Here is a 14,844-nt window from a genome sequence, read left to right as displayed (position 1 = left end):
GAGGCTTTAACCCACTGAGCCACCCAGGCGCCCCAGAATATAAATTCTTTACTGGAGATGCTCTAGACTCTTATCAGCCCAGAAATGGCACCAGAGAAATCAGCAAACAATCCTCACTCCATTAGTGTCCTCCCATATGTTTACCTTCCCACCATTTGCTGCCCTTAGAAGCCAAAAACTTTTCCTTTGTCCTCTCCTGTTATTTTCCCATAAATTTCTTGCTCTTTGTTGAAGATGCTATATTAGCCAGGCTCTAAGTCACCACTTTGAATTACTCTTCATCGAGGTTTCGCCCCTCTAATGAGTGCTGCATGTGTTAAAAACTTGTCTGTTTTATCTTGTTAATCTATCTTTCTTGTTAAAGAGCTCCAGCTGAGATCCTAAGATGGGTAGAGGTAAAGTTTGCCTCCCCTACAATGGAAACAACCTAAATGTCCATCAACTGAAAAGTGGATAAACAAAACTTTATATATCCACATAATTGAATATTATTTGCCTATAAAAAGAGCATGGAAACATAAAAAGTAATAGGGCACCTGGGTAGCTCAGTCTGTTAAGTATCTGCCTTTGGCTCAGATCATGGTCTCAGGTTCCTGGGATCTAGCCCTACCTAGGACTCCCTGCTGAGCAGGGAGTCTACCTCTCCATCTCCTCTCCGCTCATGCTCTTTCTCGGTATCTCTGTCACTGTCTCTGCTCTCTCTCTCTCTCAAATAAATAAATAAATAAATAAACAAACAAATAAAAGCTTTAAACAAAAAACGTCAAGATTTGAGACCCCTGGCTGGCTCACTCAGTAGAGTGTGTGATCCCGGAACCTGGGGTGGGATCCAGCGGGAGCCCCACACTGGCTATAAAATTTCTGAAAATTAAATTGAAAAGAGGCACCTGGGTGACTCCGTTCGTTGAGCATCTGACTTCAACTCAGGTCACGGTCTCGGGGTCCTGGGATCAAGCCCCAGGATGGGCACCCCACTCAGTGGGGAGTCTGCTTGTCCCTCTCCTTCTGCCCCTTCCCCTTCTGGTGCTCTCTCCATCTCTCTTTCTCTCTCTCAAATAAATAAAATCTTTAAAAAAATTAAATTAGGGGCACCCTGGTGACTCAGTTGGTTGAGGGTCTGATGTTTGGTTTCAACTCAGGTCATTATCTCAGGGTTGTGAGATCAAGCCCCAGGTTGCTCAGTGTGGAGTCTGCTTGAGATTCTTTCCCCATTCTTCTCCCTGCCCCTCTTCTCCCCGTGCTCTCTCTCTCTCTCAAAATAAATAAGTAAATGAAATCTTTTTTTTTTTTAAGATTTATTTATTTATTTATTTGACAGACAGAGATCACAGGTAGATAGAGAGGCAGGCAGACAGAGAGAGAGAGAGGGAAGCAGGCTCCCCACTGAGCAGACAGCCCGATGCGGGACTCGATCCCAGGACCCCGAGATCATGACCCGAGCCGAAGGCAGCGGCTTAACCCACTGAGCCACCCAGGCACCCATAAATGAAATCTTTTTAAAATAATTAAAATTTTAAAAAATCTTTAAAAAGTAAATTAATAATTAAAGGGAAATTTTTTAAAAGTAAAAACAAATGAAATAAGAGATTTCAATAGAAAGTGACAAATAGTAAAGATAGACAAGGAAGATATAAAATCCTTGGCTCGAATAACATGGAGGACATTAGGATAAGGAAAGAAAAAGTGAATCAGAGGGGGAATCAGAGGGAGAGACAAGACATGAGAGACTGTGGACTCTGAGAAACAAACTGAGGGTTTTGGAGAAGAGAGGGGAGGGATAGGTGAGCCTGGTGGTGGGTATTAAGGAGGGCACTTATTGCATGGAGCACTGGGTGTGGTGCATAAACAATGAACCTTGGAACACTGAAAAAATAAAATATAAATAAATAAATAAAATCAATCCTTGGCTCACATTTTTTTTTTCCTTAGGCAACTTCCTTTGAGCATTTTCAAGGCCTCCACTAACAGGTTAATAGAAATCTCTGATAAAGAAAACTAAAGCAAAGGGACAGAAAAAAAAGCCCAAACAACAAAGAAACAAACAAAAAGTTACTCAAGAAGATATTCCTGAGAGGCACCTGGGTGGCTCAGTGGGTTAAGCCTCTGCCTTCTGCTCAGGTCATGATCTCAGGGTCCTGGGATCAAGCCCCGTATTGGGCTCTCTGCTCTGCAGGGAGCCTGCTTCCCCCTCTCTCTGCCTGCCTCTCTGCCTACTTGTGATCTCTCTCTCTGTGTCAAATAAATAAATAAAATCTTTATTTAAAAAAAAGAATATTCTTCTGCCTTAAAAAAAACAAAGAAGAGCTTCCTGAAATTAAAAATGTCAAAACTACATATTAAAGGAATACAAGGAGGGTAGGAATGGTGGCTCAAATTCCAATTGTGGCCACTACTTCCACCCCAGAATAGCCCGGAACAGCAAGAAGAGTTTGGCCAGTCATTCCCACAAGGGCAGGAGTGCTGGGGGTTATAGTGCCAGGAAAAAGAAAAAAGTGTCCACCACCAGCTTTAGGCAAGGTATCAGCATGGAAGCCATGAGTGAGAATAAAATGGTGCCCTCTGATTTCAGCATAAGACCTATGGAAAACGCTGCCAAGCCATTGCCATTTAAGGACCCAAACTTTGTGCACTCTGGCCATGGTGGCGCAGTAGCTGGCAAGAAGAACAGAACCTGGAAGAACTTGAAACAAATTCTCCCTTCTCAAAGGGCATGGCCATGGCAACTCCAGTACTGATGCTCCTCCATCCTTTAAACCAGCTAAGAAGTCTTCTGATGTTTTAGGCCTTCTTGCCAACTACACAGACTCCCAGAGCAAGCTGGAGCTCAGCACCACTGCAGAGTTTTCCGGTACTTAGAGGCGGCCATTCAATGTCACCACTGACTATGTGGCCCTGAGGAAGGCCACAAGTGTCATTCCCTGAGCCTTGAGAAATGGAGACCAAGTGGAAAGCTGTTTCAAAGACAAACTTTGGACTCATGATTTTCTTTTATGGAAACAAACCTATTTTGTCAATTTGAAAATGTCAGTGCTGTGGCTTGGAAAAAAAATGTTTGGCTTTCATTTAAGGGTTCCCCCCCCCTCTTTTCCCGTTAAGTGTGATATTTCCTGTTGAATTAAATTACACTTCAGTTGTGGGCACCTGGGTGGCTCAGTCGGTTAAGTGTTGGACTTTTGATTTTCAACTCAGGTCATGATCTCAGAGTCATGAGACTGAGCTCTCTGTGGGGCTCCATGCTGTGTGTGGAGCCTGCTTAAGATTCTCTCCCCCTAAAAAAAAAAAAAAAAAAAAAGATCCTGTCTCCTTGTGTGCCTGAGTGGCTCAGTCGGTTATGCGTCTGCCTTTGGCTCAGGTCATGATCCTGGGTCCTGGGAATGAGCCCCACATCGGGCTACTCGCTCAGTGGGGAGCCTGCCTCTCTCTCTCCCTCCGCCTGCCACTCCCCTTGCTTGTTCTCTCTCTCTCTTGCTCTCTGTCAAATAAATAAAATCTTTAAAAAGAAAAAAAAAGTGTCTCTCTCCCTTTCCCTCTGCCCCCTCCACACCCACTCCCACTATGATGCTTGCATGCTCTCTCTCTAAAAAAAAAATTATACTTCAGTTGTTGCCTCAAGTAAATTGTTTGACAAGAAAAAAAAAAGAACATAGAAGGTACCTAAAATATTTACCTATGATGACCAAGACCAAGGCATATTCTAATTTATTAGAGACAGCAGGTGCAGGAGGGGGAGTGCAGAGGGAGAGAGAGAATCTTAAGTAGGCTCCACACCTAGCACAGAGCCCAACATGTGGCTGGATCTCAGGACCTTGAGATCATGACCTGAGCCAAAATCAGTCAGTTGCTTAACTGACAGCCACCCAGGAGCCCCTAGGCTTTAAGGAAAAAAAATCCTTTAACCAGACAAGAAGAGCGTAGACTCTGGACACCTGGGTGGCTCAGTCAGTTAAGCAAATGACTGATTTCAGCTCAGGTCATGATCTCAGGGTTCTGGGATCGAGTCCCACATTAGGCTCCTTTTTTTTTTTTTTTAAAGATTTTATTTATTTATTTGTCAGAGAGAGCAAGAGAGAAGGAGCCCAAGCAGGGGGAGCAGCAGGCTCCCTGCAGAGCAAGAAGCCCGATGCAGGACTCCATCCCAGGACCCTTGGATCATGACCCAATCCAAAGGCAGACACCCAACTGAATGATCCACCCAGACATCCCATCCACACTGGGCTCTTTGCTTAGTGGGGAGTCTGCTTCTCCCTTTGGCCTGCTCTGTCTGCTCTCCCTGCTTGTGTTCTCTCTCAATGACCAATAAATAATAAATAAATTAAAAAAAATATTTTTTAAGATTTTATTTATTTGACAGAGATGACAAGTAGACAGAGAGGCAGGCAGAGAGAGAGAGAGGAAGGGAAGCAGGCTCCCTGCTGAGCAGAGAGCCTGATGTGGGACTTGATCCCAGGACCCTGGGATTATGACCTGAGCCGAAGGCAGAGGCTTTTAACCCACTGGGCCACCCAGGCAGTCCTAAATAAATAGAATCTTAAAAAAAAAAGCATAGATTCATAAGGGACAAATTAAATACTTTCCAGACTTGTCTGAATACAGTGCTTTTGCAGGAAGAAAATGAAGTTAATGTATTTTAAATATTTAAGAAAAGGACATGTGAGCCAAAGCAAACTAACCTTCAACTATAATGGACAGAGATAAACTGATATCAATATGCAGGAACTCAGAAAATATTGTCCCCATGAGCCCTTCCTAGGAAACCCACTGGAGAATACAATTCAAACAATCAACTGTCTGGAGAGACATCAACATAAGGGCTCTGAGTAAACACTGTAATATTAGTTACTTATAGAACTGAGACTAAACGAAGGTTAAAAGAGAAAGTATATTATGTAATGGCTGTATGATCTGAAAAGGTAGATATTATAACCATAAGAAAATGGCAAGAGAATGAGTATAGCACTTGCAAAAAAAAAAGTATCTGTTTCTGTAATTGGTGGAGGTAATATTACTAGTTATTTTGAGACTAATGTGTAATGCAGGATAAGGCAAATGAGTAACTAAGATATTCTAATTCTTTCATTTCTGTGCCTTTGGGGACCATGATTTTTTTAATTTTTTAAATTTGTTTTAATTTCTTTTAAGGATTTAATTAATTTATTTATTTAAGAGAGAAAAAAAAGTGCCTGCTGAGGGAGAGGCAGAGGGGGAAGGAGAGAAAATTTTAAGCAGACTCTCTGCTGAGTGCCGAGCCTGACTCAGGGCTTGATCCCACGACCCTAAGATCATGACTGTAGCTGGAACCTAGAGCCACATGTTTAACCGACTGAGCCACCAGGTGCCCTGAATTTTTTTTTTTTTTAGAAGTCCAGGTACCTTGGAGTTTATTTAAACTAAGAGAAAAAGATCATGTTTTCATGCAACACATATTATGTATATGTGACAGGGGCGCCTGGGTGGCTCAGTTGGTTAAGCATCTGTCTTTGGCTCAGGTCATGATCTCGGGGTCCTGGGATGGAGCCCTGCATCAGGCTCTCTGCTCAGTGGGGAGTCTGCCTCTCCCTCTCCCTCTGTCCCTCTCCACTGCTCATTCTTGCTCTCTCTCTCTTACTCTCTCTCAAATAAATAAATAAAGTTTAAAAAAAAACTTGAATTAGATCTAAAATGCCAAGTTTACTTTCTGAAGAATATGCACAGAAGACAAAATATCATGTTGCATGGAGGCTAAAGAGCATCCTGCTAAAGAATGAATGAGTCAGCCAGGAAATTAAAGAAGAATTTTTAAAATTCACGAAAATGAAAATACAACTGTTCAAAATCCTTGGGATGCAGCAAAGGCATCTTTTTATATAGCACTACAAGCCTTCATCCAGAAATAAGAAAGGTCTCATGGGCGCCTGGGTGGCTCAGTGGTTTAAGCCGCTGCCTTCGGCTCAGGTCATGATCTCAGGGTCCTGGGATCGAGTCCCACATCGGGCTCTCTGCTCGGCAGGGAGCCTGCTTCCCTCTCACTCTCTCTGCCTGCCTCTCTGCCTACTTATGATCTCTCTCTGTCAAATAAATAAATAAAATCTTTAAAAAAAAAAACGAAATAAGAAAGGTCTCAAATACACAACCTAACCTTACACATAAAGGAGTTGGAGAAACAAAAGCCCATCAAGCATAAACCCAGCAGCAGAAGAGAAATAATAAATATTAGAGCAGAAATTGATGAAATAGAAACCAAAAGAACAGTAGAACAGATCACGAAACTAGGAGCTGGTTCTTTGAGAGAATTAATAAGATTTATAAACCCCTGGTCACCCATACCAAAAAGAAAAAAGAAAGAACCCAAATAAATAAAATCATGAGTGTAAGAGATCACAACCAACACCAAAGAAATACAAACAATTGTAAGAACATATTATGAGCCACTATTTGCAAACAAATTGGCAGTCTGAAAGAAATGGATGCATTCTTACAGACAGATAAACTAACAAAACTGAACCAGGAAGAAACAGAAAACCTGAACAGACCCATGAACAAGGATATTGAAGCCATAACCAAAAATCTATCAACAGGGATGCCTGGGTGACTCAGTTGGTTAAGCGGTTGCCTTCAGCTCAGGATATGATACCATCATGGGATCTTGATCCTGGCAAAGTCCTTCATCGGGCTCCTTGCTCAGCAGAGAGCCTGCTTCTTCCTCTGTCCGCCATTCCTCCTGCTTGTGCTCTCTCTCTCTGGACAATAAATAAACAAAATCTTGAAGAAGAAAAAAAAAAAAACTCCCAATGAACAAGAGCCCAAGGCTGGATGGCTTCCAAGGGGAATTTTACCAAACATTTAAAGAAGAATTAGTACGTATTCTTTTGACACTGTTTCAAAAAATAGAAATGGAAGGAAAACTTCCAAATTCCTTCTTTTTATTTATTTATTTATTTATTTATTTATTTATTTTTTTTTTTAAAGATTTTATTTATTTATTTGACGGAGAGAGAGATCACAAGCAGGCAGAGAGAGAGGAGGAAGCAGGCTCCCTGTGGAGCAGAGAGCCCGATGCGGGGCTCGATCCCAGGACCCTGAGATCATGACCTGAGCCGAAGGCAGCGGCCCAATCCACTGAGCCACCCAGGCGCCCCTCTTTTTTTTTTTTTTTAAGATTTTTATTTATTATTTATTTGACAGAGAGATCACAAGTAGGCAGAGAGGCAGGCAGAGAGAGAGAGAGGAGGAAGCAGACTCCCCGCTGAGCAGAGAGCCCGATGTGGGGCTCGATCTCAGGACTCTGGGATCATGACCTGAGCTGAAGGCAGCGGCCCCAACCCACTGAGCCACCCAGGCGCCCCCCAAATTCCTTCTTAAGGTCAGCATTACTTTGATCCCAAAACCAGACAAAGACCCCACCAAAAAGGTGAATTACTGACCAACATCCCTGATGAACATGGATGCAAAAATTCTCACCAAAATATTAGGCAGTAGGATCCAACAGTACATTAAAAGGATTATTCAGCACCATGAAGTGGGATTTATTCCTGAGCTGTAAGGGTGGTTCAACATCTGCAAATCAATCAAACTGATTCACCGTGTAAGTAAAAGAAAGGACAAGAACCATATGATCCTCTCAGTAGATGCAGAAAAAGCATTTGATACAGTACAGCAACCTTTCTTTCTTTCTTTTCTTTAAGATTTTATTGACTTATTTGTCACAGAGACAGAGAGAGAGAGTGAGAGAGCACAAACCAGGGTATTGGCAGGCAGAAGGAGAAGCAGGCTCCCTGCTGAGCAAGGACCTCCCCCCACCCCATGAAGGACTTGATCCCAGGATTCTGGGATCATGACCTAAGCTGAAGTTGCTGCTAAACCAACTGAGCCACCAGGCGTCCCTACAGCTTCCTTTCTTGATTAAAACTCTTCACAGTATAGGGATAGAGGGAACATACCTCAATATAATCAAAGCCATATAGGAAAAGCTCACAGGAAATGCCATTCTCAATGGGGAAAAATGGAGAGCACTTCCTCTAAGGTCAGGAACATTGCAGGATGTCCACTATCACCACTGCCGTTCAACATAGTTCTAGAAGTCCTAACCTCAGCAATCAGACAACAAAAAGAAATAAAAGACATCTGAATCAGCAAAAAAGAAGTTAAACTCTCACTTTTTGCAGATGACATGATACTCTTTGTAGAAAACCCAAAACACTCTACCCCAAAATTGCTAGAACTCATATAGGAATTCAGCACAGGCAGGATATAAAATCAATACACAGAAATCAGTTGCATTTTTATACACGAACAATGAGACAGAAGAAAGATAATTAAGGAGTCAATTTCATTTACAATCACACCCAAAACCATAAGATACCCAGGAATAAACCTAACCAAAGAGGCAATGGATCCATACTCAGAAAACCATAGAATACTTATGAAAGAAATTGAGGAAGACACAAAGAAATGGAAAATGTTCCATGTTTGCGGATTGGAAGAACAAATATTGTGAAAATGTCAATGCTAACTAGAGAAATCCACACATTTAATGCAATCCCTATAAAAATACCATCAACTTTTTTCACAGAGTTGGAACAAATAATCCTAAAATTTATATGGAACCGGAAAAGACCCTGCATAGCCAAGGAAATATTAAAGAAAGAAAACCAAAGCTGGTGGTATCACAATCCCAGATTCCACGTTCTATTACAAAGCTATACTCATCAAGACACCATGGTACTGCCACAAAACAGACACACAGATCAATGGAACAGAATAGAGAGCCCAGAAATGACCCTCAACTCTATGGTTAACTAATCTTTGACAAAGCAGAAGAATATCCAATGGAAAAAAGACAGTCTCCAACAAATGGTGTTGGGAAAAATGGGATAGTCACATGCAGAAGAACAAAACTGGATCATTTCCTTATACCATACACAAAAATAGACTCAAAAGGGATGAAAGAATAAATGTGAGACAGGAATCCATCAAAATCCTTGAAGAGAACACAGGCAGCAAATTCTTTGACCTCAGCCACAGCAACTTCTTCCTAGACACATCTCCAAAGGCAAGAGAAACAAAGCCAAAAATGAACTAACTACTGGGACTTCATCAAGATAAAAAAAACTTTTGCACAGCAAAGGAAACAGCCAAAAAACCAAAGGACAATAGATAGAATGGGAGAAGATATTTGCAAATGGCATATCAGATAAAGGGCTAGTATCCAAGATCTGTAAAGAACTTAGCAAACTCAACACCCAAAGAACAAATAATACAATCAAGAAATGGGCAGAAGACATGAATAGATATTTCTCCAAAGAAGACAGCCACATGGCCATAAGACACATGAAAAAGTGTTCCATATCATTTGGCATCAAGGAAATACAAACCAAAACCACAATGAGATACCCCCTCACACCAGTCAAAATGGCTAAAACTAACAAGTTAGGAAATGACAGATGTTGGTGAAGATGCAGAGAAAGGGGAACCCTCCTACACTGTTGATAGGTATGCAAGCTGGTACAGACACTCTGGAAAACAGTATAGAGGTTCCTCAAAAAGTTTAAAATAGGGGCGCCTGGGTGGCTCAGTGGGTTAAAGCCTCTGCCTTCAGTTCAGGTCATGATCCCAGGGTCCTGGGATCGAGCCCCATATCGGGCTCTCTGCTCAGCGGGGAGCCTGCTTCCTCCTCTCTCTCTGCCTGCTTCTCTGCCTACTTGTGATCTCTGTCAAATAAATAAATAAAATCTTTTAAAAAAAAGTTTAAAATAGAGCTACCCTATGACCCAGCAATTGCACTACTGGGTACTTACCCCAAAGATCCAAAAGGGCACCTGCACCCCAATGTTTATAGCAGCAACGTCCACAATAGCCAAACTATGGAAAGAGCCCAGATGTCCATCAACAGATGATGGATAAAGAAGATGTGGTAGTTATATACAATGGAATATTACTCAGCCACCAAAAAATGAAATCTGGCCATTTGCAATGATATGGATGGAACTAGAGGATATTTTGCTAAGTGAAATGAGTCAGTCAGAGAAAGACAATTCTCATATGAACTCACTGATATGTGGAATTTAAGAAACAAAACAGGGGATGATAGGGGAAGAGAGAAAAAAAATAAAACAAGAAAAACCAGAAAGGGAGAAAGACCATGAGAGACTCTTAAAAAAAAAAAAAAAGGATTTTATTTACTTATTTGACAGAAAGAGAGAGAGACCACATGTAGGCAGAGAGGTAGACAGAGAGGGGCTGAAGCAGGCTCCCCGCCGAGCAGAGTCTGATGCGGGGCTCGATCCCAAGACCCTGAGACCATGACCTGAGCAGAAGGCAGAGGCTTAACCCGCTGAGCCACCCAGGTGCCCCCCATGAGAGACTCCTATTTTTTTTTTAAGATTTTATTTATTTATTTGACAGAGAAAGAGATCACAAGTAGGCAGAGAGGCAGGCAGAAAGAGAGGGGGAAGCAGGCTCCCCGCTGAGCAGAGAGCCCGAGGTTGCTGGAGGGAAGGGGGGAAGGGATGGGGTCACTGGCTGATGGACATTAAGGATGGCATGTGATACAATGAGCACTGGGTGGTATATAAGACTCATGAATCACTGACCTCTACCTTTGAAACTAATAATATACTATATATTAATTAATTGAAATTAAATTTTAAAAATCTTAAAAATATATATATTATATATAATATATATATGTTGCATAATGTCTATAAATCAATTTGTCAGATCCTCCAGTTAACAATCCTCCTTCTAGGAAAATTTTCACCTTTCCTAGATACCAAGTGAAACATCTCCTTGATGATTTGCTGTTCTGTGTCTTCACTATAGTCTGTCTGGTAGAACTTGGAGAGCCATGGCTTCCCATGGTTGTTGAAGACAAGGATTGCCTTGACCCAAACACTTAACAGACCGAGCCACCCAGGTGCCCCAGGGTTTGAGGTTTCTAAGATGAAAGTTTTTTGGTGATGTCAAGGTTTAAGTTAAGATTGGTGGAGTGAGGAAAGATCATGCAGGACAAGGTGGTTAAGAAATTGAAAGGTCAGGGCCACCTGAGTTGTTCAGTTGGTTAAGCATTCAACTCTTGATTTTGGCTCAGGTCATGCATGACCTAGGTGTCTTGAGATCAAGTCTGGCATTGGGCTTGGCAGTGGGCGAGGAGCCTGCTTCAGATTCTCTCTTCCTCTCCCTCTGCACCACCCACCCCCGCCTGCTCTATGGCTTGTGCATGGGAGCACACACGCTCTTTCTCCCTCTCTAAAAAAAAAGAGAGAGAAAGAGAGAGAGAGAGAGAAAGAATTATAATAAATAACATTGAACTTTACCAAAATCTTTTTTGGGAGGTTGGAGGGGTTCTCTCCTTGATAATCCTATGATTTTCTCATTGAGTCTATTAACGTGATAAATTACATTTTTAGATTTTCTGTTACTGAGTCATTCTTGCATTTCTGGGATAAACTCTACTTGATAATGATTTTTTTCAAATTTTATTTATTTATTTATTTATTTTAGATTTTATTTATTTATTTGACAGGGAGAAAAAAGAGAGAGAAGAACACAGGCAGGGGGAACAGCAGCAGAGGTAGAGGGGGAAGCAGGGTCCCCGCTGAGGAAGGAGCCCAATGCAGGACTCGATCCCAGGACGCTGGGATCATGATCTGAGCCGAAGGCAGATATCTGAGCCACCCAGGCGCCCCTATTTTTTAAAATTTTATTTATTTAAGATTTTAATTTATTTGACACAGAGAGAGAGAGAGATCACAAGTAGTCAGAGAGACAGACAGAGAGAGAGGGGGGAAACAGGCTCCTTGCTGAGCAGAGAGTCTGATATGGGGCTTGATTCCAGGACCCTGAGACCATGACCCAAGCTGAAGGCAGAGGCTTAACCCTTTGAGCCACCCGGGTGCCCCTTAATTAATTTATTTTTTAATAATGATTTACTTTTACTTTTTAAAAGATTTTATTTATTTGTCAGAGAGAAAGCACAAGCAGGGAGAGCAGCAGGCAGAGGGAGAAACAGGCTCCCCACTGAGCAGGGAGCCCAATGCAGGATTTGATCCCAGGACCCCAGGATCATGACCTGAGCAGAAGGCAGATGCTTAACCAACTGAGCCACCCAGGTGCCCCAGTTCATTACTATTTTTAACAGCCCTATTGAGGTATAGCTGACATACAGTAAAGTGCAAGTGTGTAAGTTAAGCTCTGACATATGTATTTGAAACCATCATCACGGTCAAGATAATGAAGATACCTATGACCCTCAAAGTTTTCCCAGGAGCACTAATTTCTCCCTTTCCTTCCTTTCTTCCTTCCTCCCTCCCTTCCTCCCTTCCTTCCTTCCCTTTGTTGCATGCTCCACTAACCCAGCCCGCTGGGCACCCCTGAAGCGCTCATTTCTAATGCATCCCTTGCATGTGGCTGTCTTGTGGGCACATGCTCACTGGGCTGGACCCTATGGTGTGAGGGGCTCATGGAGGTAGTGGTGCTGCCTTAGTTGTGATCATGGGGGGCTGCCACCTGCTCCCCCAGATTCCGCTTATGGCTAATTCCTTCTCATCTGGGACATCTACCAGGACATTCTTGGAAGCCCTCTCTGACACCTCCAGATAAGAGCAGATAGATTCTCCTTCTGTGCTCTCCATTGCACTTACCCTCTCACTGGCCTCCTTTTATGGTTATGGATGGTTTGCCTCTTTCTAGATAGACTGCAAGCTCTTTGAGGGCAGAGACCATGCCTATGTTTGTTTAGCACTATATTCTCAGTACCTTGAGCATACTAGGCTTTCAATAAATATTTTTTGAATGAATCAGTTAATTAATGAAGCCATCAGTGTTTTTGGTGTTGAAGACACAAAGATGAATAACATTAGAATCTGCCCCAAAGGGCTCACAGTCCTAATGGAGGGGCAGGCAGGTAAATAGATTCATTGACCTCTCTGAAGCTGGCACAAATGGAGGACTGGTTATCAGTTTATGCATGGGACAGGGTCTGACAAGGTTTCAGGGTGGATGGAGTGCTTGAGTTAAGATAACCAGGATAGGTTCCAGGGCAGAGGTTCATGACTGTTGTAGCAGATTAATGGCTCCTAAAGGTGTCCATACCCCAATCCATGAACCTGTGGTGATGTTACCTACATGGCAAAAGGAACTTTGTAGATGCTATTAAGTTAAGAATCTTGAGATGGGGAAATTTTCCTGCGTTATCTGGGTTGGCCCAGTGAAATGACAAGGGTCCTTATAAAAGGGAGGCATGACTGTCAGGGAAATTTGATGTTATGCTGCTGACTTTGAAGATGAAGGAAGAGGCCCCAAGCCAAGGAATGCGGATAGCCTCTAGAAACTGGAAAATGCATTCTCTCCTAGAGCCTCCGGAAATAACTCAGCTCTGCTGGTATCTTGATTTTGGCCCTGTAGGATCCATTTCAGACTTCTGATGTCTAGAACTGGAATATAATAAACCTGTGTTGTGTTAAGCCCCTGAGTCTGTGGTAATTTGTTACAGCAACCATTGTCAGTAATACAACCGTCCACCACCTGACACCTTCCTACATGACCTCATACACAGATTCATTCATTCAGTACCATGCACTGTTCTAAATGCTGAGAAAACAGTGGTAAAATGAGAGACTAGTCCTTTCCCCTCAAGGAGTCTACATTCTAGGAAGGAAAGACATTCAACAGATAATTCAAGAAATAGCTTCAGTAGTAAGTGGCATGATGAAAACAAAACAAAGTATTGGGAAGAGATCACTGGTGTGTGTGGGGAGGGGCTCCTTTAGGTACAATATCAGAGGGAGATTCTCTGAGGTGATGTTTGCGCCAAGCCTTGAAGGAGAAGGAGCCAGTTGTGTGTTGATCTGAGGCCCTGAGAAAGGAATGAGCTTGGAGTGCCTGAGGAACAGAAAGGAGACCCATGTGGCTGGAGCAGAAAGAATAATGGGGAGGAGATCAGAGAGGAAGGGAAGAGCCATATCAGGCAGAGGCTTGTATCCACAGACTGAAGTGGGGAAGTGACAGATTGGATTTATTTTTTCATCAATATGAATGTTGCTATGTGGCGATGAAGAGTGATGGGTGATAGTTGAGGCAAGAAGACCCGTGATGAGGTCACTGCTGTAATCTAGGTGAGAGGCAACAACAGTGGCTGGGACTAGTGTCACAGCTACTGAGAAAAAAACCTTCCTCCCTCTGTCCTCCAGTCACCCAGTTCTTCCTCCCGGAGGCAACCACTGTTATCTCCTTATCCATTTTAATCTTGGAGATTCTTCTAGAAATGCTCCATGTACAAACATAATAAATGCATCTAAAAATTTTTTTAATGAGGTTTGGGAAATGTTAGTAGGAATATGGCCTATTTACAGAGTCATAAAAGGGTATGTTGTATTTATACAGAAAAGATCTTTCCTGGACAAAACTGTCCCTAGAGTAGAAGAGGGCAGTTTACCACTTCAGTCCTAATCCTGTGCTGAAAACAACCCTTAGTTTATAGTTAAACCCTTAGTTTATCGGTCTCCTGAGTTAACTCACCTGGCAGGGAAAACTGTCCCAAGGGAGTGACTAGAATTCATTGTTTTGCTAGAGATAGAGGCCATCAGAAATACACAGATTAGGGGTGTGTGGGTGTCTCAGTGGGTTGAGGGTGGAACTCTTGGTTTCAGCTCAGGTCATGATCTCAGGGTTGGGAGACAGAGCCCCACATCAGATTCTGTGCTTACTCAACAGGGGGTGTGTTTGAGATTCTCTCTTTCCCTCTCCCTCTGCCCCTCTGCCTTGCGCCCCCCACCCTGTGCTTGTGCTCTCTTGTACTCTCTTTCAAATAATAAGTAAATAAATCTTTAAAAAAATTCAGAGATTGGCATCTTGGCTTAAGAAGGCAAC

General features: G+C 42.5%; 1 pseudogene; it reads left to right on the top strand.

Annotated features, from left to right (window-relative positions):
* Window positions 1–2,361: 2,361 nt before the first annotated feature.
* Window positions 2,362–2,922, top strand: LOC123945770 (annotated as a pseudogene).
* Window positions 2,923–14,844: the final 11,922 nt, after the last annotated feature.

Source organism: Meles meles, chromosome 7, assembly GCF_922984935.1.
Source record: "Meles meles chromosome 7, mMelMel3.1 paternal haplotype, whole genome shotgun sequence".
Taxonomy (NCBI): domain Eukaryota; kingdom Metazoa; phylum Chordata; class Mammalia; order Carnivora; family Mustelidae; genus Meles; species Meles meles.
This window is presented reverse-complemented; position numbering and strand designations above follow the sequence as displayed.